This window comes from Bos grunniens, chromosome 5 (genome assembly GCF_055505025.1).
Source record: "Bos grunniens cultivar Pamir isolate PY7600 chromosome 5, Bosgru_T2T1.0, whole genome shotgun sequence".
In the NCBI taxonomy this organism is placed as follows: domain Eukaryota; kingdom Metazoa; phylum Chordata; class Mammalia; order Artiodactyla; family Bovidae; genus Bos; species Bos grunniens.
This window is the reverse complement of record NC_141169.1, coordinates 76,036,315-76,062,718: the sequence shown is the minus strand read 5'-3', so window position 1 is coordinate 76,062,718 and position 26,404 is coordinate 76,036,315. Positions and strand designations below refer to the sequence as shown.

Sequence of the window (26,404 nt, the reverse complement as noted above, 5' to 3'; positions counted from 1 at the left end):
AACATGTCCAACTGCCACTGAGGTGGCAGGTATGTCCCACTTTCAAGTGACAACAATCGGCCCTTGGGTTGCAATCTTTTACACGACAAAGATTGAACTTCTCTCTTGCTGTGGTTGGTGGCAGTGGGAAGTCAGACTTGTAGAACACCACTTTCACCTCTTAAAATATTTGATAAATTTAATTTTACATCACAAAAGTAGTAGCATTCAGCAAGGAATTTACTGCCTTAATTGTCACAGGCTAAGGAGAAAACAAAGAAGCAAAAGTGGATGACAGGCTCCTGTAAACTGAGGTCAAATGACATGTTGGCAGGGTCTTTTTTTTAAGTATAGTTAACTTACAATGCTGTGTTAGTTTCAGGTTTACTGAAGCTAATTCTACTCAGTACTCCGCGGTTACCTAAATGGGAAGGAAACCTAAAAAAAGAGGGGATGTATGTAAACATATAGCTGATTCACTTTGCTGTACAGCAGAAACTAACACAGCATTACTTGGCTGTACACCCAAGTAATTCAGATAGTTATAATCAATGTATATATTCATATGTTTGCATACATATTCATATGTATCTTCCTTTTTAGTTAGTAGTGGTATTTATCTGTGAGGGTCTTGAGATAATTCAAAGTGAAAACATTGGTAGATAAACAGAGTAATCACTTGGCATGTATTGGCCAAAGCATAATGAACTCAAAAGAGGCTCCAGGAAAACAACATCACTCTTCACATTAAATCAATGTTGTTCATTTGAATTCGATTAATACTGCCCTTCTGTACTTCCTTGGTAATTTTGTTTATGGTTTATAATTGTATAAGAGCAATAAGCTCATATGCTGTGAGCATAAGACATTTGTTTTACATTTTAAACATCAGAATTTTTAAAAATCTGTCAACCTACAGAGCCATAAGAGTTATATTCATTTGACACAGACATAGAGAACAAATGTATAGACACCAAGGGGGAAAGGGAGGAGGATGAATTAGGAGATTGGGATTAACTTATATACACTGTTGATACTGTGTACAAAATAGACAACTAATGAGAACCTACTGTATAACACAGGGAACTCTACTCAGTACTCCGTGGTTACCTAAATGGGAAGGAAATCTACAAAAGAGGGGATGCATGTAAAAATAAAGCTGATTCACTTTGCTGTTCAGCAGAAACTAACACAACCTTGTAAAAGCAACTATACATCAATAAAAATCAATTTAAAATAAACAATAATTTTTTTAAAGAATTATATTCACTTAATACCCCCCTAAACACTACTCAAGTTTGAGAAATCATGATGCAGTGGGTTGAGCATAGAGCTGGGAGTTGGACAGGACTGGGTTTAAATCTTGGTTCTGGCCCATGGCTTCAGTGTAATCTTGGGCAATCCCTTATCAATCTTTCTGATTTCCGAATGTTTGGTTGCGAGACTTTTAAAAGATCTTTTATGGAAAGTGCCAGGCGTGTAGTAGGCACTCGCTAGAAGCGAATTTCCATCCCTTTTCTCTAAGTTCTCTCTGCATGCCATTTTGTTGTTTCTCTCCTTCTTTCAAAACTGGAGGCTAGTTCTGGGTGAGCAGCCACATCCACTCTCAGAGACACCCCTTGCTTTTTCACGCCCACTTCACTCTTTCTGGCTCGTCAGGAGCAGGGCCAGGCACGCATCAGAGGCCAGCAGAATGGCAGAGAGGTGGAGGGGAACCAAGCACATATAGCCGCCACCTGTCTGCCCAGGAAGGGGAAAGCCAGTCACTCATGTGAGGGCAGAGAGAGACCTGGCAGCAGATCGGGGCAGCCTCCAGCCTGGGATGTGGGCAGGAGAGCAGCTGCCTCGGAGGGGCCCCTGCAGGCACGCTTGGCTGCTTTCCCCCGGGTTCCACCCAGGTTCCAGGCCAGCTGAAGTCACGGCCATATGGCAGCAGGCTCCTCTTTGGGAAGAAAGGGGAGGTCAGTGCTTCCAAGACCCAAGGGAGCAAAGTCACAGAGGAGAGGCTGGCAGTGTCCCGGACCCAAGTCCTGGAGCCCATTCAAAAACCACCAGGTGTCACCAGCACACAGCTCAGACTTCAGCATCCACCCCTCCCTTCTGCCCTCCCTCTCTGCCTAGGATGGAGTGTGTGTGCGGGTGTGCTCGGTCATGTCCGACTCTCTGTGACCCCAGGGACTTTAGCCCGCCAGGCTCCTCTGTCCATGGAATTTTCCAGGATACTGGATGATACCAGAGTGGATTGTCATTTCCTACTCCAGGGGATCTTCCTGACCCAGAGATGGAATCCCTGTAGCCACATAAAATCAGAAGCAGTCGCTCAGCATGTGTAAATTTGTCAGCTACTATGATCAGGTGGACTCTGCAAGTCATGTTTGTACTCTTGGCAAATGGCTAAAATGTGTTGGGCTTCTGAGTTTTAGATTGATGACTAACTGAGTTACTAGACTCTAGAATGGGGCAGGTGTTAAACATAAATTATCTGGATGAATCTTCTCAGAAAGCCTCAAAAGCAGAAGCTATTAATCCATTTTACAGGTGAACAAACAGGCTCAGAGATGCGAGGAACACAGAGTTCAATCCTTATCTGATTCCCACGCCCAGCTCCTTCCCACCACACACATTGCTTTTTGAACTGAAGAGGGATGGGAGATGGATGTTCTGTGGAACACCTACTAGATAACAGAGATAGGGATTCTGCACAGATTTCTTCCTTTTACCTTCATAATGAGCCTATGAGGTAGATATGATTACACACCTTTTTTTGGATGAGGAAACTGGGCCTCAAATGAGTTGTGAGTGATAAAACCAAGATTCACACCAGATGTGTTCACTTCCAAAAGCCGTGAACTTCCATGCACTTATGGCTGTGAACACATTCATTCAATTCATTCATTCCACAGAACACCTGGTATAAGCCAAGGCCCTTGCTGTGCACTGGGAATATATGGTGAATAAAACCTCTGCAATACCTGCTCCAAGGGTGGGCATCATTTAATGAGGGAGACAGGAAGTAAACCAAATCACAGTGCCTGGCAACAAAGACCCTTGCTGCCAATCTGGCATTGATCCAGGAATAAGAGAAGGCACAAGAGAAGTTGGGAATGGAGAAATCAGTTCTGCCCCCAGGCACCAGAGCCCGCTCCCTCCCTTGCAGTAGACCCAGGCCATATGTCAGTGCTGCCAATTCCACATCACAACTGGTAATGGGCAAATGGATTGTTGCAAACCACAGAAAATCCCCAAACCTCATTTGAGTCAATAGTTGCAATCTCTTCTCCACAAGCCTTTCACTGGCTCCACTAACTCAGCAAAATTGATTGTGGCTTCACAGTCTCCACTACCTGTTATCCTCAATACCCTGCTGGCTCCCTGGGGAGAGCTGACATGGTGCATGGGCATATCTGGGGATTCAGGAAGGTGGGCAGGCAACCTTTCACCTAAGGACATGAGGGTAAGCACAGCAGCTTTTTAAGAGGCAAGGAAATAGGCCAAAGCAGCGTGTCAAGATGGTGTGGGAAATGCTACCAAATGGATGAGCATGGAAGGCTGTAGGAAAGGAAAGAGGGGTCAGCCCATTCTCTGGGGTGGTGTGTAAGGAGGAGCAGACTTCAAGGAAACCTTCCTAGAGGAATTGATGAGTAAATTGAGAGCTGAAGCACCGATAGGAGGCATGGAGATAGGGCAGAGAAGAGGGAATTGTAGGGAAGAGAAGGGATGCAGAAAGGATTTGGGGAAGTTCAAGATAGGAGCAGGACAAGGAGTGGCTCACAGGAGGCAGGGCAGCTCAGGGTGGCTGGGCTATGGCTTCTGGAGACAGGTGAGGCTAGAGATTTAAGAGGCAGTCAGACTGTGCTGAATCAGGGAGGCCTTGACAAAAAGACCCATCCTGTAGGAATAGGGAGCTGAAGGTCTTCAAGCAGAGAAGGGAAAGCCCAGATTTCACCTTTGCAAATCACAGTGGCTACAGAGTGGAGAGTAGATTGGAAGTGGTTGGATGTGAGCAAGGTGGAGGGTGCTGTGATAATGCACAAAAGTCAGGAGTGGTCTGGACTGAGATATGAATGATTCAAGATGTTTTAAAGAATTGGCAATTAGGTGAGAGTGAGGGTGGAGAGGTAGAAATCAAGGATGACTGATATTTGCAGCTTGGGAAAACAGCTGGATGAAGGGCATGGTTTATCCAGAGAGAGCCTCTGAGAAGAGGGTTCAAGTTGATGTGTAGATATCTGTGGGATGCTTGTCAGAGGGGAGAAGCCAGTGCACCATTAAGTCAGAGGTAAAAAGACAGTTTTGGGTTAGACATAGAGATTCATGGATCATCAGTATGCAGATGAAAATTGAAGCTGTGAAATGAGATTCTTATAAGAACTTACATAGAATGAAAAGAGAAGAGGGTCAAGGGGAGAGCCCCAAGGACACCAAATGAATGAGATAATCAGCGGAAAAGGAGCTTGCAAACGAGTCCGAAGATGAGCAGGAAGAAAACCAGGCAACTCTGGGGTCTGAGGCATGAAGGGAAGAGGATGTATCAGGGGACAGGAGCACTCAGCTGGCTCAAATGATGCCAACAGGGCACAGTGGAGGCAGGTGGGTAGTGTAGGGACATGTGTAAAAATTCCTCCCACGCTAGTGCTTAAGGAAAAAAAAAGGTGTTGGAAACCTTTGTACTCTACTTTTTTCATTACCCTCTGCTCTGCATAAAAGTACAGGTGTAAAATACAAGATTAATTTAGTGCAGTGTTTCCCAAAGGACAATGCAAAGAATCTGCACCCGAGATGAAACACACACAATTTTTGGAAAGGTTGTGCACTGTGTTCCCACAGGTGAGTCTGACAATGCAATTAGCATAGTAAAGGCTCAGAAAAGCCCTACAGTAAAGAAACCTATTTAACCTCATTTAGCCCAGAATTGCTCCAGCTTAATGGAACCATCATGGTGTATCCCTTACTAGCATCTCTTGGGCTGGCAACAGCAAAACACACTTTGGAAATCACAATATTCATGCATTTCTAGCTGATGAAATGTCTGCCATCAGTAAACCACAGGTTAAAAACTTTGGCTCTCATGAAATAATGCCATTTGCAGCAAACATGGATGGACCCAGAGATTGTCATCTTGGGTGAAGTAAGTCAGAGAAGAAGTATCATATGACATCTGTGATATGTGGAACCTAAACAGAAATGATACAAATGAACTTACAAAACAGAAAGAGACTCACAGACTTAGAGAACCAACGTATAGTTGCCAGGGGGAAGGATGAAGGGAAAGGATAGTTAGGGAGTTCGGAATGGACAGGTACACCCTGCTGTATATTAAATGGGTAACCAACAAGAACCTAGTGCATAGCACATGGGACTCTGCTCAGAGTTATGTGGCAGCCTGGATGGGAGGGGAATTTGGGGGCAAATGGATACATGTTTATGTAGGGTTGAGTCCTTTTGTTGCCCACCTGAAACTATCACAATATTGTTAATCAGCCATACCCCAGTGCAAAATAAAAAGCTTGAGAAAAAAAATCCTCTCCCAAGTTTAGGATGAAAAACTTCCTTGATCTGAATTCCTTCAGTATTCATTGATCTGAAATTTATTGGATACCCACTAAGTTGCAGCATAGCCTGAAGGATAATGGACATGGTACATTTGGGGAAATGAAGATTGGGGAGACATGGGGGAGGGCATTCTTTCAGCCTGCATGCTTGTGCTGATTATATCACAAGCCAAATAAACAGGCAGATGCAGACCAGTTGGAAAGAATGAGAAAAGAAGCATCACCATGAGGTGGCCTTCCCTTCTCTTAAAAGCTGTGAGGTTTGGAGGACCAAAACCAGGATAAACCATTGATAAACATGATGAAGTATACTAATAAAGACCATTTTCAAAAGTGGTTGTAAGCTGCTACCATTTATTCAGCACCCATTCTGTGCCGTGTATTTACATGATAATAATATAGTAACATTTACTGAGTTCCTACTCTGCACTAGATGTTCTCCTCAGTCTATTAGCTTATTTATACTTCTAACAACTCCACAGATATTCATAATATCATTTACCAGATAAGGAAATTCACTGAGAGGTAACATTTCTTGCCCAAGGTCATCATGGTTAGTAAGTGGCAGAGCTGAGATTTGAACCTAGACAATCTGCTCCAGATATTATACTCTACACTCTACATCCTTTAAAAACATCCCATTGATACTTGAACTTAGATTGCTGGAGTATGAATCTAAAGTGCTAATCATTACACCCACCCACATTGTTTACATTCTTTGATTTTTTACAACAATGTTTTGATGTAGGTGTTATTAACCCCCTTCACAGAAGAGGCTCAGAGTGCTAACACAGCTCATAGCTGGCAGTGCAGAAGCGACAGAATTCACTGAGGTCTGACTCTGAATCTCCTACTACTAGGTCTATAACCTCTTGCCACCAAGACTGCTGCCACTTTTAAGGCTAGAATTGGAGGGAGGGGCAGCATGTTGCATGACTACCGACTATGGTGCTGGAACAGCATCTTGGTGACACCCTGCGTCAGGCTCCCTCACTTTAGTAGCTGGTTGCAGGAGCAGTACAGGAGATCCTGAAGGACAGGCCAATGTGGCCATGGCAGTGGAGAAAGGGGGAGTTGGGGATGCTTAGACAGCATTTGGGGAAGGCAATGGCACCCCACTCCAGTACTCTTGCCTGGAAAATCACATGGATGGAGGAGCCTGGTGGGCTGCAGTCCATGGGGTCACTAAGAGTCAGACACGACTGAGCGACATCACTTCCACTTTCACTTTCATGCATTGGAGAAGGAAATGGCGACCCACTCCAGTGTTCTTGCCTGGAGAATCTCAGGAACTGGGGAGCCTGGTGGGCTGCCATCTATGGGGTCGCACAGAGTCGGACATGACTGAAGCGACTTAGCAGCAGCAGCAGACAGTGTTCACGTTGCTAACTCACATTCAGTTCAGTTCAGTTGCTCAGCCATGTCCGACTCTTTGCGACCCCATGAATCGCAGCACACCAGGCTTCCCTGTCCATCACCAACTCCCGGAGTCCACCCAAACCCATGTCCATTGAGTCAGTGATGCCATCCAACTATCTCATCCTCTGTCGTCCCCTTCTCCTCCTGCCCTCAGTCTTTCCCAGCATCAGGGTTTTTTCCAAATGAGTCAGCTCTTCGCATCAGGTAGCCAAAGTATTGGAGTTTCAGCTTCAACATCAGTCCCTCCAGTGAACACCCAGGACTGATCTCCTTTAGGATGGACTGGTTGGATCTCCTTGCAGTCCAAGGGACTCTCAAGAGTCTTCTCCAACACCACAGTTCAAAAGCATCAATTATTCTGTGCTCAGTTTTCTTTATAGTCCAACTCTCACATTCATATATGACTACTGGGAAAACCATGAAGTGAAGTGAAGTCCAGTCGTGTCTGACTCTTTGCGACCCCGTGGACTGTAGCCTGCCAGGCTCCTCTGTCCATGGGATTCTCCAGGCAAGAATACTGGAGTGGGCTACCATTTCCTTCTCCAGGGGATCTTCCCGACCCAGGGATCAAACCCAGGTCTCCCACATTGGAGGCAGATGCTTTAACCTCTGAGCCACCAGGGAAGCCATAGCCTTGACTAGATGGACCTTTGCTGGCAAAGTAATGTCTCTGCTTTTTAATATGCTGTCTAGGTTGATCATAACTTTCCTTTCAAGGAGTAAGCGTCTTTTACTTTCATGGCTGCAATCACCATCTAAAGTGATTTTGGAGCCCAGAAAAACAAAGTCAGCTACTGTTTCCACTGTTTTCCCATCTATTTGACATGAAGTGAGACCACAAGTATAGCTGTATCAGTGTGTGCATGCTAAGTCGCTCAGTCGTGTCTGACTCTTTGCAACCCTATGGACTATAGCCCAGCAGGCTCCTCTGTCCATGGGATTCTCCCAGCAAGAGTACAGGAATGGGTCACCATGCCCTCCTCCAGGGGATCTTCCTGACCTAGGGATCTAACCCACATCTCTTACATCTCCTGAATTGGCAGGTGGGTTCTATACCACTAGCACCACCTGGGAAGCCCAGCTGTATCAGTACGTATCTGCAAAATGTGAGCCCTGGCTAGGATCAAAAACATGATTGTCAACCAGTGTCCAGCAGCTGCGACCTTCTCTGCCCCTAGGGTCAGGGGCCAAGTGGACTTGAAGGCAGCTCCCCTGTTTAAGGACTCCTCACTTGACTTGGGGTTATAGCCTTGAGGTTCACACAGGTTAGGGATCCTTTGCATCATTCTATGGTTATGCATTCCAACCCCAACCCTAGAAGATGTAGATTTCCACCCACTGAGTGAGCTAAGACCCTACATTAGCTCTCCTAGAGCTGCAGAAAGCAGTGCCCTTGAACTAGAATCTGCAGACAGCAGGCCTCAGGCTCAGAGGAGCCATTGCAGCCCATGCAGCCCCTCCATAGTGCCGGAGATTTATCAGACCAGACCCTGAAATGGGTCCTAATTAAAGGCCCTGCAAAGCCCTCTGTGCACTGTGGCTCTAATTAAGTTTTGACATTATATCAAATTGAATCCTTTTATTAAACATTTATCTTCAGATTCCAGAGTGTCACAACACCACATTGTTTTAAGTGACAGAAAGGCAAACAGCGTTTGCCTTCCCAACAGCAATAAAAGTGCTCCTTTAGCAGCCAACTGTGGTCAGAGGCACTGGCAGGCAGGGCAGGTCTTTCCAGAGTCTGTTCGTGTTCAGCTGGGGGGAGGGGGACAGAGGTTTTGGTGGTCCCCCCAAAAACTTGCTTCATTTCTTCAGCTCACACCTGGCAACTGGTACAACCATCTCCACCTCCCTCCTGATCTCCCTCCTCGCTGAGCTGTGTGGATCAGCTGCAATTCCTCGCAGTAATTTTCCTTGTCCCTCAAGAACCCCTTCCCTCTCTGGGATTGTAGTGAAGAGGCAGAAGGCAGCCTGGCTGTCTCTCAACTCCTCTTTGAGCACAGCCTGGCTTTGTGGGGCTGGTCCACCAATCCCCCAGACTATGAAGGCTTCACAGCAAAGATTCTGATTTTTCCATCCTCATCTGCTAGCAGAGTGCCTAGCTCACAGAAACCTGACAACATGTTTTTAATCAATCAATTAATGAATGAATGAAGACCAAGACTAGCCCTCAGCTTTGTAGTTTTGAAAATGCTTTTTTGAAGTTTCCCCAAAGGTGAGCGAGTTCTGTGGCAGTGAATCTTGTCAGTTAGACTCATGAGAGATCCACATCTCTATGTCTACAAATGGCTCCTGGCAGGATTCTCTCCTGGGGAGAGGGACAATTCTGAGAAAATTCACCAGCACTGTCGGTAACTGGCCTGTCTTCCTATCTGGATGACTGGTCCAGATCTATGCATGCATCTGGAAATACTAAGACTCACATTCTACTCATTCTCTTTCCTGTTATTATGAATAACGATGACAATAATAATAACAGGTAATGTGTGTGGAAAGCTCAGGAAATGCACTATTCTAAGAGTTTTATGTGTATGTTCACTTATTCAACTCTCATAAGAACCTGTGAAATCAATGATGTTATCCCATTTTAAGGTGAGGAGACAGAGGCACAAAGCCCTTAGGCAATTTGCCCAAAGCTCCACACCCAAACAGTCTGATACCTTCAGTCTTGCATTTCCATTTTAAACAGTAGCTAATATCCGAATCTGAATATTAATTAATGAACTAATATTACTAATAACTCAGCAAGCCTCCAGTTTCTCATCTATAGAATAGGCTCATTAATAAGATCTACCCAAGGGGTTGATGTGATCATTGAATTAGGTGAGATATAAAGTATCGGCACAGAGGGGATTTTAAATAAACATTAGAGAGGCTCTCATATCCACTGAGAGAGAACGGAAAGTGTGCAGTTAATCTCGTCCTCAGTGCGTGTGGAACGCTATTCAGAAAATGACACATACACTCGTGAAATTTGAAATGAAAAGACAGCAATACAAGAGCTGTCACGAGGCAGCCTGTGGTTAATTGCCAGATGAGTGATCTTGGAGGTAAACGCAGAGTTGAAAAGAAGGATAGACAGCCCTAAGCTGTGGGATCAGGGAGGGCTCCATAAATCCTAACTTCCAAAAGATGGAAGACCTCAGAAGCGCCTACTCCACCTCCCAGCTAATACACAAGTGCCCCCTTCAACAACCCTAAGAGGCAGCTGACCACCTTCTGCTTGAACCCCTCCAATGACAAGGAGCTCACTACCTTGGGAAGCAGTTCTGAAAACATAACACCCACCCAGGTACCGATCTGACATCTCCCCTTTATTGGGCCAGGCTAAGGGCAAGCTGAAAAACTGAAGAAGATGCTCCCTGAACCTGCACCACCCTGAAGGTGAGCACATCCTGAAATTTGGACCCTAGGCACTTGATCTTAGTCCTGGTCCTACCTGTATACTGCTACCCTCTGGAGTAAATTGTTTCAGACAGGGAAGAGAGGAGAGTTTGATTCTGTGAGGAGGGAAATTGTAAGTAATGAGGAGGAAAGAAGAAGGGGCAGATGCTTTTCTTTTTTAATTTGTTTATTTATTTGGCTGTGCCGGATCTTACTGATAGTTACACCAAATGGGATCTAGTTCCTTGACCAGGGATGGAACCCAGGCCCCCTGCATTGGGAGCACAGAGTCTTAGCCACTGGACCACCAGGGCAGTCCCCATATGCTTTTCTGAGTCCAGCATAGCTGGGAGACAAGAGTCAAAGCAGATAAGGTGGGAAGCTCTGGTTCCAACTGGGCATGGGTGGGAATCTGGTCCTAAAGATATCCGCCCTTTGTGCTGTAGGCAATGGAAGACAAGATTTCCGAGTTTTGTGTTTGGCTTGGAAACAAGAATGAAGTTAGATAAGCATTTCCAGGTATACAGATCCTCATCCCATGAAACATGTCCATCCTTGTGGGTCAGTGGCTTGGGTGGCATTTAACCACTTTGGACTGGATCTCTGCCATGAAATTGAATGTACTTAAGCAGATGAAAATGAACCAAAGTGGACTCAGGGAAATTGGTGGTCAAAAATTTAAGGCAGATTCTGTAAAGCAGGAAAGGCCATTGACGTCTTCTCGTTCCTTGGAGGCATCTAGACAATATGTCGGTGACTTCCTGAGATGCTGGCAGGAATGAGGGTCCCTCAAGTGACAGTGCCTGTGGGACACCTCCTGGCAGCCAGGCCCCATGATCTGTGTACACAGAGTAGTGCAAGAAACGCTAGCCCTGTAAAGATTTTTATTTCCTAGCACTTCCTTGGTGGCACAATGTCAAGTACTCTGCATATTATTTTATTCATATTTGCAACAACATAAGGAGAAGATATGAGTTTGAGTGATCTCCAGGAGTTGGTGATGGACAGGGAGGCCTGGCGTGCTGCAATTCATGGGGTCCCAAAGAGTCGGGCACGACTGAGCGACTGAACTGACTGACTGACTGAAGAAGATAGAAGCTTAGAGAAGGGGAAGTGACTAACCCAAGGAGGCACAACTAATGAATTAAGTTAGAGCAGCAGTTTGTCCAGAGAGTAGGAAGCATATGTGGAGGGAGAGTTGCATCTGGCCCCGTCTCATCCCCAGTGGCTGCCTGGGCTAAACAGCCTGCACCCCTGCACAGGGCTCTGCAGCTTACCAAGTGAGTTTATTAGCTCTCAATTTTATCTCATTTCATCTATTCAATCACACCCTCAGGGAAACAGGACTGGCCCATTTCCCCATATTGCAGATAAATAAATCTCAGCTGACTTCATACACACGCAGGTCTCTCCATCATCACTGTCCCCACCCTGCCTGAGCCACCTCCATCTCTCACCTGGACTACTCCTGTTGCAATGGTCCCGGCAAGAGATGCTGGTGGCTTGGACTGGGCTCATGGCTTCCAGGCTTGTCTCTCCAGTCCACGCCCCATGCAGCCACCAGGACTATCATCCTAAATCACAAGTCTGGCCACATCAACCACCTGCTTAAAAAATCCTTGGTTGCTCTCCACTGCTCTAAGTTTATACTTCTAATGGCTTATTAGGTCCTGAATAATCTAACCACAACTACTATCTCTCAAGACTGGTTACACACACACATGCTTATATCCAGCCCGACCATCTGTCCTTCAGACAGACCAAAACTCTTGGTGGCAGGATCCCATCTTCTTTCTTTGGTTAACCTTTGCTCTTCCCCCCAGCACCTCCCTGCCCTTCCATTCAACTGACAATTTCTACTTATCCCTTGTGGCTCATCTGAGATGGAGCTTCTTCCAGGAAGCCTTCCTGACAACTCACCACCACTCAGATGAAATGATGCACCCTCCACCATCTTGTCCTCTGCAGTAACAGTATCACTTAGTGGTTCACCAGAATCCCACTGTTGTTCAGTCACTCAGTCGTGTCTGACTCTTTACAACCCCATGGACTGCAGCACACCAGGCTTCCCTGTCCTTCACCATCTCCTAAAGTTTGCTCAAACTCATGTCCATTGAGTCAGTGATGCCGTCCAATCATCTCATCTTCTGTCGCCCCCTTCTCCTCCTGCCCTCAATCTTTCTCAGCATCAGGGTCTTTTCCAATGAATCAGCTCTTTGCATAAGGTGGCCAAAGTATTGGAGTTTCAACTTCAGCATCAGTCCTTCCAGTGAATATTCAGGGTTGACTTCCTTTAGCATTGACTGGTTTGATCTCCTTGCAGTCCAAGGGACTCTCAAGAGTCTTCTCCAGCACCACAGTTTGAAAGTATCCGCTCTTTGGCCCCACTGCCTGGGGTCAAATCCCCGCTATTTGGCTCACACTGTGAATCCTTCAGTGCATGTCTTCATCTCTCGGTGCCTCTATTTCCACACCTCTAAAGTGGAGAAAATAATAGAGGGATTTTTTTTTAGGATTGATTTTACCTTCGTTTACCTTCATTTACCTCCCCATTGATGTACAGTGTTTAACCCAGCACCTCGCTCCTGACAGTTTCTCCAAGGGGCCCATGTGACCACCCTGCCCTTGCTGTTGTTTTCACCCAGGGCCAGGTACATTGACTCTGTGTCTCAGTGCCTCCTAGACACTGTTCCAGGGGTTTAGGGAGTCCTGCTGTACTGACCCCCTCTCTACCACGGTGCCCAGCTCAATCACTACAATTAATGGGCATTCAGTAGAAATGAGGACTGGCTGAAGCCCTGAATGAATCCTGAAGTCAGTGACTTGCCCAAGATCACGTGGTTAAGACACGGCAGAAAGACGGTGCAAGCACCCGCTGTCTCACCAAGCAGCCCGGCCATCTTTCCACTGCGCCGCCAGGCTCTCGAGATGAATGTAGAGCTGTTGGCACACAACAGTGCTTATTCATTGCCTGCCCACTCCTGGGGTTGACAGAGCCATTTGATCAATCCTGTTCCAGAGGGTCTATGCCTATCAGCTTCCCATCCTCCCTAGGCCTGCCTCCCCCTGGGAGCAATCCTGACACGGAAAGTAACCACTACTCTCCCCAACTAGTCCCGCAGCTTCTTGAGAGCAGGGACTGGGTGATCCATCTGCACCCCCAGCATGGGCCCCAGGCAGTAGCACCTGACACTTTTTGAGAACCTACTGTGTGCCAGGCACTGTGCTAAACCCTCTCAGTGTAGGGTTTTATGCAATTCTCACAGCCCCAGTGAGATAGGTCTACTGTCTCCCCACGTTACAGATGAAAAGACTGAGGTTCAGAGGGGCTTTGTGGTACAACTGGGCTACGAACCCAGGTTTCCCACCTCCAGACTCTGAGACTAACCACTGACCCTCCCTGCCTCTCTAGCAGCAGGAGCTGAACTAAGAATTGTTTTTGAGGATGGTTTCACGGCTTTTGACAACACTCAAACATAAAGGCCTGCTTTATGGAGTACATTTTAGGTTGACTCGTTACCTCTGTGGAGGGTCCTTAACCTCATTGCACAGGGCTTTCAATCACATGGTGGTACTTGAGGGCATGACGTTTTCCTGTCCCTGGGAGCCTGCTCCAGCGTCAACACTGTGGAGTGAGGGGGCCAGAGATACAAGGTTATGATGAAGGGGCATTGAAGTTCAGAACCTAGATCCTCCCAAGTTCTCATTCTTGGTCAGGTCCACATAATCCACCAGCAAGAGTACCCCTGCCTGCGACACACAGAGCTCCCAGTGTAGGGCCCTGACCACCACCTTGGGGGCCTGTCCACAGTCTCTAAGCATTGAGGATCCTGGTTCACTTATCTCCACCAGGATCCATTCACTCCTCCTGTGTGAGGTCAAACCCACTCTCTTCACCTCTTTCCTGGCTCCCTTGTCTAAGGCTGATTTGCACCCCAATTCTCAGCAATGCCCCTGCCCATGTCTTCCCTTAGTCATGGCCACAGCCGGCACTGAACTGGAGAAAAGTTTATCCTGAACAAAGAGGTTGTGAAGAAGACTGAGACAATTTCTAATTCATCCTTTTATTCAATTATTCTGTAGATACTTAGTGAGAACCTACTCGACGCAAGCACTAAGTGTTCTTTCAGTTCAGCTGCTCAGTCGTGTTCAACCCTTTGCGACCCCATGGACTGCAGCATGCCAGGCTTCCCTGTGCATCACCAATTCCCAGAGCCTGTTCAAACTCATGTCCATCGAGTTGGTGATACCATCCAACCGTCTCATCCTCTGTCATCCCCATCTCATCCTGTCATCCCCTTCTCCTTCTGCCTTCAATCTTTCCCAGCGTCAGGGTTCTTTAAGCTAAGCTAAGTCACTTCAGTCGTGTCCGACTCTGTGCGACCCCATATACGGCAGCCCACCAGGCTCCCCCGTCCCTGGGATTCTCCAGGCAAGAACACTGGAGTGGATTGCCATTTCCTTCTCCAATGCAGGAAAGTGAAAAGTGAAAGTGAAGTCGCTCAGTCGTATCTGACTTTCAGCGACCCCATGGACTGCAGCCCACCAGGCTCCTCCATCCGTGGGATTTTCCAGGCAAGAGTACCGGAGTGGGATGCCATTGTCTTCTCCGCAGGGTTCTTTAAAAAGTATCTAATACTAAATACATATAAAAGACTATTTTAACATGCATGATTACACTGATTGCAATTAGGTTTGGCAACAAGGGTTGTTTTTTAGCTAAAAAAGATAGCTTATTTCTCTCTCATCACCCAACTTTGGAGATATGACGTCTGGGAGATAAGACTCTCCATTGATGGCATGGCCCAGATGTCTTTGATTCTTCCATCATGCAGCTCTCCATCCTCAAGGTTGCATCACAGTCCAAGATGGCAACTGGAGCTCTCTATTCCATGTGCCCAGAGGAAGGGGCTGAGAAAGGCACATGCCATCCCTTGAAGGATGTCGCTCCCTCCACTTCCACTTCCATCCCATTGGTCAGAGCTTGGTCACACGGTCACCTCTAGCTTCAAGAGCAGCTGGTAACTAAAGTCTATATTCTGGGAAGCCACCTGTCCAAGCAAAACATGGGAAGATGGAAAAGATGGGACATTAGGAAACAGCCAGTAGTCTCTGCCATAGTGAGGCACAGAGAACAGCAATAGAATGAAGACCTGTGAACTGACCACCAGGTTAAGAAATGGAGCATCCCAGCACACTGAAGCTGACCTGTCCCCTCCCTTACCCCTTCTCCCTCGGGTCTGGTCGACACCCTCTTGAATTCTGTGTTTATCACTGCTTGCTTGACTTTACAGTTTCACCACAACCACGTGTTTCCTTTGTCTTTCCTTTTTCATTATTTATCTATGTATGGCCGTGCTGGGTCTTCGTTGCTGCACTCAGGCTTTCTCTACTTGCAGCGAGTGCAGGCTACTCTTCTTTGTGGTGCTCAGGCTTCTTACTCTGGTGGCTACTCTTGCTTGGAGCACATGCTCTAGGCACACAGGCTTCAGCAGTTGCAGTTCAGGGGCTCTAGCATGCTGGCTCAATACCTGTGATGCCTGGATTTAGTTGCCATGTGGCATGTGGGATTTTCCTGGAGCAGGGATTGAACCCATGTCCTTAAAAATCTATTGTCCAGTTGTACATGTTTAACTTTGTGTAAATGGAATCATACCATATGTATTTATCCATGGCTTGATTTCTGTGTTCAGTATTTTTAAAATTTTTGTTGAAATATAGTTGACTTACAATGTTGTGCCCATTTCAGATATACAACAAAGTAATTCAGTTATATATTTATATGTATGTGTGTGTGTGTGTGTGTGTATATATATATATATATATACACATACACACTCTTTTTTACATTCTCTTCCACTATAGGTTATTATAAGATATTGCATATAGTTCCTTATGCTACATAGTAGGTCCTTGTTGGTAATCCATTTTCTATACAGTAGTGTGTATATTTTAATCCCAAACTCCTGATTTATCCCTGCCCCCTTCCCCTTTGGTAACCTTAAGTTTGTGTTCTATGCCTGTGAGTCTGTTTTTGTGTGTGTGCTGCACAGTATCATGTGTGTGGAATTCACCGGTGTTGACAAGTGTAGCTGTAATCTACTCCCATTCATTGCTGAGTCATATCTCATTATATTAATATGCTCCAAGTTATTATCATTCTTCTGATGAGAAAAATGCAAGTTGTTCCCAGGGTTGTGTTGTTTCAAGCACTGCTGTTAGGAACATTCTCATATACACCTCCTTATGTATACAGGCAAGGGCTTCCCAAGGCAAATTTCTAAGGGAAATTGCTGGGGTTTAGGATATACACATACTTTGAGACTGTCAAATAGGCTTTTAAAATATTTATTTATTTATTTGGCTGTGCCAAGTCTTAGTTGTAGCACATGGGATCAATCTTCGATACTCATTGTTTCAGGTGGGATCTAATTACCCAACCAGGGATCAAACCCAGGCACTCTGCATTGGGAAGCATGGAGTCTTAGCCTCTGGACCACCAGGGAAGTCCCTCAAATAGGCTTTTAATAAGAGAGCCACAAAAGATCCTGGTGCTCCAGGGATTCTAATAGTTGGCACAATGTTCATCTGTTCAGGAGAATGGAAATGTATAGAATACTCTCCGCGCACATAGACACACGCACACAGATTCATTTGTTTATTTGTCCATTCGTTCAATAAACACTTGTTGTGTAGCTATTATCATTAATTGTAAGACACACCATCAATGTAATAATGATTCTTCGGGGAAAGAGAGACACACAGCAGTAAATGAACCCATCAATTGTAAGACACATCCCAATTTCACTGAAATGTGCATGGAAGTTCTTAGAATCAAGGAAATTCTGCCCTTGAGGAACTTACAGATTTGAAGCCATTTTTTCCCTGAACAATGATACCAGAGCACAAAATACGATTAAAGCAGATACAAAGTATTCAAAATCAACCCAAAATATAGTCCACCAGGGACCCTGAATCACAACACTGCCTTTGAGCTTGCAAGAAATACCAAGTTTCAGGGTCTTCTCCAGACCCACCGAGTCAGCAACTGGTTTAACATGATCCCCTAGTGACTCCTATGCCCATTAAAACCTAGTCGCACTTCAGAGGGGCATAGAGGAGAAAAAGAGTCTTTCCAACTAAGGGCAATCAAGAAAGGCTTCTTGAAAGAGGTGTCATTTGAAGAAGAGAGAGAAGGAAGGATTACATTGGTTGAGTGCTGCTCTGAGTTAGGGACTGTACAAGGGGCTTTCTCATTGAGTCCTCAGAATTACCCCCACAGGGCAAGAATTTCCTTTTTACAAAGAAGGAAATAGGCACAGAGAGGTCACATGACTTGGTCAGGGCGGCATAGCTGATAGCTAGCAGAGCTGGGCTTTGAGGCTGGGACTCTCTGAGTCTGGGGTCCAGTCTCTTCCCCATATCACACTGAAAGAACTAAAGAAGCAGCTGACAAGAATCAAGACAGGATAGTCTCTGATGGCTCAGATGGTAAAGAATCCGCCTACAATGCAAGAGACCCAGGTTCCATTCCTGGGTCAGGAAAAGCCCCTGGAGAAGGGAAAGGCAACCCACTTCAGTATTTTTGCCTGGAGAATCCCATGGACAGGGGAGCCTGGCAGGTTGCAGTCCCTGGGGTCGCAAAGAGTCGAACACGACTGAGCAACTAATACTTTCACTTTTTCTTCCTCCCAGAGATGTGTGCAAAAGTGCACAGTGCTATACCCAGGACTTCCGAAAGGTGGGCTCTCAGGGCACACCTGGAGACGGATTCAGGAAAGCAGGCAGGCAGGGCAGTCTTCTTACTCCACTCTAACCCCAGCCAACGCCTGCACAAGACCTAGCATGCAGCAGCCATTGAAAACAATTCAATGAATGAATGAATGAATGGGGAGAGAGTTTTTTTTCAAACCTTCCAGCAGCCGCCAGTGCCAGCACTGCTTGGGGGCTGAGGTTCCCAGAGAGGTGGGTGAGGCCGGCCTCGCCCACCCGCCCCAGGGTCTCGTTAATCCCTGCCATCAGGGAGGGCCCTCCCAGCACAGCAAAAAGCCAGGAGCAGAAAAGGTTTAAAACACAGCGCCGGCAGCTCCCACCAAACCCTTCATTTGCTTTACTTAAAAAATTACTTCACCGACTTCCTACCCGTGCGTCAGCCAGCTCCCTCAGCGTGGCCTCCAGGTTCTGAGCTACTCTTTCAGCCTCTCCTGAATATGTGGAAAAATAAAACAGCGCTTGTTCAACCCTTAATGACCAGGTTTATGAAGAGGTTATTGTATCTCAAAGAAACGAGACAGCAGTTGGTGTTGTGAGATATTAATGTGCTTTTTACAAAGCTGATGAAACCTCCTTTTAAACTACTTCATACCTGCAAGCTGAAATTCTCAGACTGAAGCGGGGAATTCCTGGAGGCAGAGCTGTGGCAGTCTAAGACTCAGCCCTTGGCCTTCCCTCCAAGGCTTGGCTTGAGGTCTCTGAGCTCTGGGGTTGGCGCGACATCGTTGGCCCTTCTGGAGTGGAGGTTCAGTAGAGATTTCACAGTTGTTGGTCCCCTTGGCAGAAAAATCCTTTACGGTTCATGGTGGGAGTGTGTGTGTGCTAAGTTGCTTCAGTCGTGTCCTACTCTTTGCGACCCCACGGACTGTAGCCCACCTGGTTTCTCTGTCCATGGGATTCTTCAGACAAGAATACTGGAGTGGGTTGCCCTACCTTCCTCCAGGGGATCCTCCCAAGCCAGGGATCAAACTCCAAGTCTCTTATGTCTCCTGCATTGGCAAGTGGATTCTTTACCACTAGGACCACCTGAGAAGCCCTCATGGTGGAAGAATCTCCCCCATCTCCTCATCCTCCAGAAGCTCAAAGCCAGTGCTTGTGGGGGGAGTGGGCGCTGAGATGCCCCCTCCTCACTTCAGCCTGGACCACAAGCCCAGCAGGATCAGATCCCTGCCTACTCCCCAGCCATCTCCTGCCCTCACCCTCACCCATCCAACCTTCTTGTTGGGATCAATCTTTCTGTAAATCTCCACTCCCATGAAGATGTCATGTCTTTGCACCAGCCAACCCCTCATATGAGACTGCCCTGCATCTGGGGGTTTGCTGGTAAATGTTTACCAGCTGGCTCTCTGTGCAGGGATACAGGACCTTGATTTGTAGTGTTTTCCAATGTCCGTGGTGCAAACACTTGCACTGTGGCTGATTTCAAGCTCCTCATGTGAGTTATGAAGAGACACTAACAATCAGCTCCCAAGATGTAAGCCAGCCCCAGCACAATGCTGCCTCCAGATTTCCCTCTTACCCCCAGCTCTGCCCTGGAGGACTGGCCTGGCGCCCTGAGACACTCTGCCCCTTCCTGTGTGCCCAGCACTCCCCTGACCTTGCTCTTCCCTGACTTGCCTCTTCCTAGAATCCCTTCTCACCCTCCACTGCTTCCTCACATGCCCCAACACACACACACACACACACACACACCCTTACCTACCTGCTTCACCTGGCTGACTCCTCCACCTTCTGAGTCAGGAAGCCTGTGTCAACACTCACGCACGCCCACATCTGAATCTGCAATCCTCTGTGTGTTCTCAGACACACCCTGCTTCGTCAGAACACACATCCTGCTACCCCACAGCACCTCCTCCCTGTCTCCCATAGATGGCAAGCTCTGTGGGGACAGAAAGTCGATTTTTTTCCTCTGTGTCCTCAGCAGATCACACAGAACATGGCATACAGTCTGTGCAACATACACGTTAGCTGAACAACTATGATCCCATAAGGCTTTGTGTTCTTACTGTTGTTGTTTAGTCACTAAGTCATGTCCAACTCCTTTGTGACTCCAGAGACTATGGCCCACCAGGCTTCTCTGTCAGTGGAATTTTCCAGGCAAGAATACTTGGGTTGCCATTTCCTCCTCCAGGGTAGATCCCCTGGTAGATCCCCACTCAGGGATCAAACTCACATCTTCTGCATTGGCAGACGGGTTCTTTACCACTGAGCCACCAGGGAAGCCCATAAGGCCTTGTTGCTATTGTTCAGTCATTCAGTCGTGTCTGACCCTTTGTGACCCCATGGACTCCAGCACACCAGATTTGCCTGTGCTTCACTGTCTCCTGGCGTTTGCTCAAACTCATGTCCATTGAACTAGTGTTGCCATCCAACCATCTCATCCTCTGTTGTCCCTGCCTTCTCCTCCTGCCTTCAATCTTTCCCAGCATCAGGGTCTTTTCCAATGAGTCTGCTCTTCCCATCAGGTGGCCAAAGTATTGGAGCTTCAGCATCAGTTCTTCCAATGAATATTCAGAGTTAATTTCCTTCCAGATTGACTGATTTGCTCTCCTTGCAGTCAAGGGACTCTCAAGAGTCTTCTCCCACACCACAGTTCAAAAGCATCAATTCTTCAGAGCTCAGCTTTCTTTATGGTCCAACTCTCACATCCATACATAACTACTGGAAAAGCCACAGCTTTGACTAGAGGGATCTTTGTCGGCAAAGTGATGTCTCTGCTTTTTAATATGCTATCTAGGTTTGTCATAGCTTTTCTTCCAAGGAGCAAGCGTTTTTTAATTTCATGGTTGCAGTCACCATCTGCAGTCATTTTGGAGCCCAAGAAAATAAAGTCTCTCACTGTTTCCATTGTTTCCCTATCTATTCATCATGAAGTAATGGGATCGGATGCCTTATATCTCTCTAATATAGGATGTGAGATATTACATTCTAGTAAATTCTGTGCTATCTATTTTCCCCCCAAAACTATGCATCCCTGAAAGGCAAGGATCAGGTCAGGTTTCCCTCCACCACCCCAGAGCCAGGCACTTAGTCATCCCTTAATGTCTACCCTGAGGAGAGAGGAAAGATGAACAGAGATGGTGAGAGACACCAGATATTTGAGCACTTGGATCTATCTGTGCCTGAAGCTGAATCAATCCCTGGACTTGATGGCCACCAACCAGAAAGAAATACACCAGAACTCAAGGCTGGCATCCAGAAAACAAGATGATACCCCTCTTCACTATTAGTAGTAATGTCTGCAGACATAGATGTTCTACCAAACTTAAATTCTACCAATAACAGTGTGGTACCACCAGGGTACTGCTTCATGAGCCTAAGCACCGCCTTAGTCAGTCAGACTGAGTCCTAGGCCACAGAGCCCCCAGTGCTCCTGGAGACCCCTATGCTCCAACCAATGCTCACAGCCTCATCATCACCATCAACCTCAGAGACCACTGGGATCAATCCCACTACAGCCTGGGTCCCAGTTTACCTCAGTCATTCCTCACCACTAATCTTCTGTCTCTCAGTTCAGTTCAGTTCAGTCACTCAGTCATGTCTGACTCTTTGTAACCCCATGGACTGTAGCACGCCAGGTCTCCCTGTCCATCACCAACTCCTGGAGCTTGCTCAAACTCATGTCCATTGAGTCGGTGATGACATCCAACCATCTCATCCTCTATAATCCCCTTCTCTTCCTGCCTTCAATCTTTCCCAGCATCAGGGTCTCTTCCAGTGAGTTAGTTCTTCGCATCAGATGACCAAAGTATTGGAGCTTCAGCTTCAGCATCAGTCCTTCCAATGAATATTCAGGACTGATTTCCTTTAGGATGGACTGGCTTGATCTCCTTGCTATCTAAGGGACTCTCAAGAGTCTTCTCCAACACCACAGTTCAAAAGCATCAATTCTTCAGAGCTCAGCTTTCTTTACAGTCTAACTCTCACATCCATACATGACTACTGGAAAAACCATAGCTTGGACTAGATGGAACTTTGTTGGCAAAGTAATGTCTCTGCTTTTTAATATGTTGTCTAGGTTGTTCATAGCTTTTCTTCCAAGGAGCAAGTGTCTTTTAATTTCATGGCTGCAGTCACCACCTGCAGTCATTTTGGAGCCCAAGAAAATAAAGTCTGTCACTGTTTCCATTGTTTCTCCATCTGTTTGCCATGAAATGATGGGACCAGATGCCATGATCTTAGTTTTCTGTCCCTCAGAGGTTAGTAGAAAACTCTCTACACTGAGACAGAATGACTCTTACTCTAACAGAGAAGGGCGAGAAGCATCTGGTGTGGTTCCCTGTGTCAAATCTCCATGCAGACAGGGCCATCATTTAGCTTGTAAAAGACTCATCATCAAAAGATCACACCAATAATTTCTAAAAACCAACCATTGATTTGGGGCCTATTAGAATAATTGGATGAATCATTTGCACGTCAATGTTTAACTTGGTAAGCAGTTTTATAATATGTATTTGATGTATATAGGAAATAAAAGTGAACATTTAGTTTTGTCTTTATATAGAAGTTATTTGGTTTTATCTTGTATATTATAGGCTAGTATTATCTTGTATATTATAGTTTGGTGAAAAAGTAATTGCAGTTTTAGACTGTGAATTTTAAATCATTTTAACTAGGCTCAAGCACATCTTTATTAATCAAAATAGGAACCATTAAAATCAGCACATTTTTGCCAATGAGAAATAAGTTTGTTTATTCCTGTAGCATAAAAATCCATGCTTCGGGATTCGACCGACTTCTGGAAAGCAGTTTCTGCCTCCTGCTGGTTGTGGGAGCATTTTCACTTCAAAAAGCTGAGATGCTTGAAGAAGTGGCAGTCAGTTTGTGAGAGGTCAGGTGAATATAGAGAAAGAAGCAAAACTTGTAGCCCAGATCATTCAACTTTTGACAGCTTGGTTGTGTGATGTGTGATCGGGCATTGTGTGAAGAACTGGGCTCTTTCTGTTGATCAATGCCAGCTGTAGATGCTGAAGTTTTCAGTGCATCTTATGGATTTGCTGAGCATACTTCTCAGATGTAATCATGTCATCAGGACTCAGAAAACTGTAGTAGATGACACAGGCAGCAAACCACCAAACAGTGACCATGACCTTTTTTTGGTACAAGTTTAACTTTAGGAAGTACTTGGAGCTTTTTCTCCATCCAACCACTGAGCTGGTTGTCACTGATCATTGTATGAAATCCACTTTTCATTGCACATCACAATCCAATATAGAAACGGTGCATTGTTGTTGCATAGAATAAGAGAAGATGATTTTTTTTATTTACAATCAGCTCATGAGGCACCCACCTTCCCAATTCATTTCAAATGCTGAACAACCATAGAATGGTCAGTGCTGAGCTCTCCAGCAACTTCTCTTATAGTTGTAAGAGGATCAGCTTTGACGATGCTCTCATTTGGTCATTGTCAACTTCCAATGGCTGGCCACTGCACTCATCTTCCAGGCTCTAATCTCCCCTGAAAAACTTCTTTATCACCACTGCACTGTACATTTGTTATCAGTTCCTGGGCCTAATGTGTTGTTGATCTTGCAAGTTGTCTCCACTGCTTTACAACCCAATTTGAACTCAAATAAGATAATCACTCAAATTTTCTTTTTGTCTAACATCACTTCCCTGGTCTAAAATAAATATAAAATAAACAGCAAGTAATAAGTCATTAGCAAAAAAAAAAAAGCAAGAAATGTGCATTAAAATGATGTAGGCATGTGTGCGTGCTAAGTCACACACAGTCATGCCCAACTGTTTGTGACACTATGGACTATAGTCCGCCAGGCTCCCCTATCCATGGGATTATCTAGGCAAGAATACTGGAGTGGGTTGGCATTTCCTTATCCAGGTAATCTTCCCATCCCAGGGATTGAACCCACATCTCTTAAGTCTTCTGCACCGGCAGGCAGGCTTTTTACCACTAGCACCACAAATGAAACAACAAAGTCCAACAAACTGCAGTTACTTTTGCACCAACCTAAATAATTTGTCTGAGCTTTGCTAAATATTTTCAATGGCTTCCCAACCTCCACCTGACCCGAGCCACCCAGTTCATGGTCTTATCCTTCACCCTGAAGTTACCAACAACCATGCCCTTCCACAATCTCAGCCTCTCTGACTCCCTCGCCCCACCCTTCCAGCTTACTCCCCAGAGCATCTCCCCACCCCCTCACCCCCACCAGCAATTCCTTGACCCTCACCTTATGCTTTCAACGCACTGATCCCACCTTCTTTTCACTGGAACCTTTACCAGCTTACAGTCTGATCCGTCTTCATAATCTGGAACAATTGGGGTCATCAGCCCTATTGTTCCCCCTGTGTTGATGTCGAGCCTCCTTCCTCATGACCTTTGCCATGGGCAGAGCTCCTCACACTGGCTCCTGGCAATAATCTACTCCCTTTCCGCCTCCCCTTCTTGCATTCATCTCACAGACCTTCATCCTGGTTAAAGGCAACCCTCCAGCTGGACTGCCCCATATCCTAAATGTGTTCAGAAAAAAGCACAGAACCTCAGGAGGAACTGTCAGGCCACCAACACATATACTTCATGTCTCAAGCCTAGCCCATTCCTTCTTCACTCTCATGGAGAAAATTTTCACTTCCTTCCTCCCTTTCCTCTCAGTTGACAATTCTGTTTCCCATTTCATTCAGAAAGTAGAAGCAACCAGAAGAGAAGTGTCACAAGCTTCCACCATGCCTACCCATCGCCTGCATCCGCCTCCACACTGCCCGCTCCCCACAGTGCCGTGGATGGACCAGCATCCATGTGAGGCTGGCCTTGCACTTGTGTCCCAGGCCTCCTCCCCCTCACAGTGCTTCTGTATTGTCCCACCCCTCCCCGGGTTATCAAGCATTCCCTCTCCGCTAGAACATTCCCACCGGCATCACTCATGCCTTGAGCCCTCCCCTGACCACAGAGCAGCCAGAGGAGTGGTAGATCCCACACTAGCACAGTTCGGGAGGACATAGAGACATCGAGGGAGGGACAACAAAGGAGACGGTGGGGGCACAGGAGGCTAGACCAGCATATGCAAAGGCCCCATAGAAGGAGGGAGCATGGCGGGAAGGGAGCTGGGACTGCAGGTGCACTGAGACAGAGGTTAGACCAGACGGCGGTTGGGCCCTGTTAAAGATGTTGAAATTTTCCCTAAGAACATCAAGAAGCTGTTGAGCACTTCAAACTGAAGATGGCTTGAACAGATCTGCATTGTCAAAGCTTCACTATGATCATTCTGTAAAGATGGATAAGAGTGAGTACAAAATGGCCAGTGGGGAGGCTACCACAGTCATCTAGGGAAGCAAGGAGGGTGGCCTGGCAGTGGGTATTGCTCTTGTTGGGGAAAAAAAATCGATGGGTTTGAAAGATTCTGAGAGCCAATACAGACAGGATGTCGTGATGGATGGAGCCTGCAGGGAAGAGGCAGAAATGTTGGCAATGATGGCTGGGCTCAGGCTTGCATGAGGCAGCAACAGAGAGGCCTTGGCTGACCTAATTGTTGCCTCCAGAAGACCAGGCTTGAGGGATAGATCATGAGTTCCGGTTTGGACCTGCTGAGTGTACAATGCTTTTAAAACATCCACCAAGAGACATCAAATAGGCAGTTGGATCCCCAGGTCTGGACCTCACAGGAGAGGTCTGGGCTGTTGATACTTTGACACAGCCTCTCTACAAACATCTCTGGAGCCCTTCTCTTGTGCAAGGCCCTGTGCTGGGATCCAGTGGTCCAAAGATGATGGAGGCAGGGGCTGGGGCCAGGGTGTGTGGGGAGCAGCTGCACTAGAGGTCCAAGCCTGAAGGGTGGGGCCCTTAAAAGAGAGACGTGGAGGCACCACCTGTGGTTGGGGGTTGAGTACAGTCCCCAATTTGTCAGGAGCCATGGGGCACTTCAGTACCATTCTCAGCGCCTCACCTCCTGCACAGATTCCTTATAAAGATGCCTGGCACCAAGTTGGTGCTGACGAAATACTTGTCAGACTGAATTGAGATAAAAGGAAAGTGCTTTGCAAAGTGGTTTTCAAACACACTGATTTGTAATTTTACCAATGGGGAGGTAAATGTTATCCTCTTAGAAGCAGAAATGAAGACTCTTCTCAGGAAAAAAGAGACTGTGGTTGGATGGGGGATAAGTCAGTAGAGGTAGGGGAAGCCTCTGGTTAATGCATCAAGATGCTGAGAGCAGGGTGGGCACATGTTCATGACCACAGAGGAGGGGGAGACAGCAAGGTATGGGGTGGGGAGGGTGCTAAGCAAGACAAGACATGGTCCAGCACACACAGAGAAGATACCTGCCCCACTGGGAGCATTC

At 46.4% G+C, this 26,404-nt stretch overlaps 1 protein-coding gene and 1 long non-coding RNA gene across 3 annotated transcripts in view; one reads left to right on the top strand and one right to left on the bottom strand.

Moving 5' to 3' along the window:
* Window positions 1-26,404, top strand: part of CACNG2 (calcium voltage-gated channel auxiliary subunit gamma 2) — a 124,891-nt gene that overhangs the window by 72,442 nt on the left and 26,045 nt on the right. The window lies entirely within an intron of this gene.
* On the bottom strand, window positions 10,504-15,375 carry LOC147372451 (uncharacterized). The gene is made up of 2 exons (XR_015164101.1): window positions 13,855-15,375; window positions 10,504-12,810 (listed from the first exon to the last, which is right to left on the bottom strand). It is a non-coding gene; the product is annotated as an uncharacterized LOC147372451 (long non-coding RNA).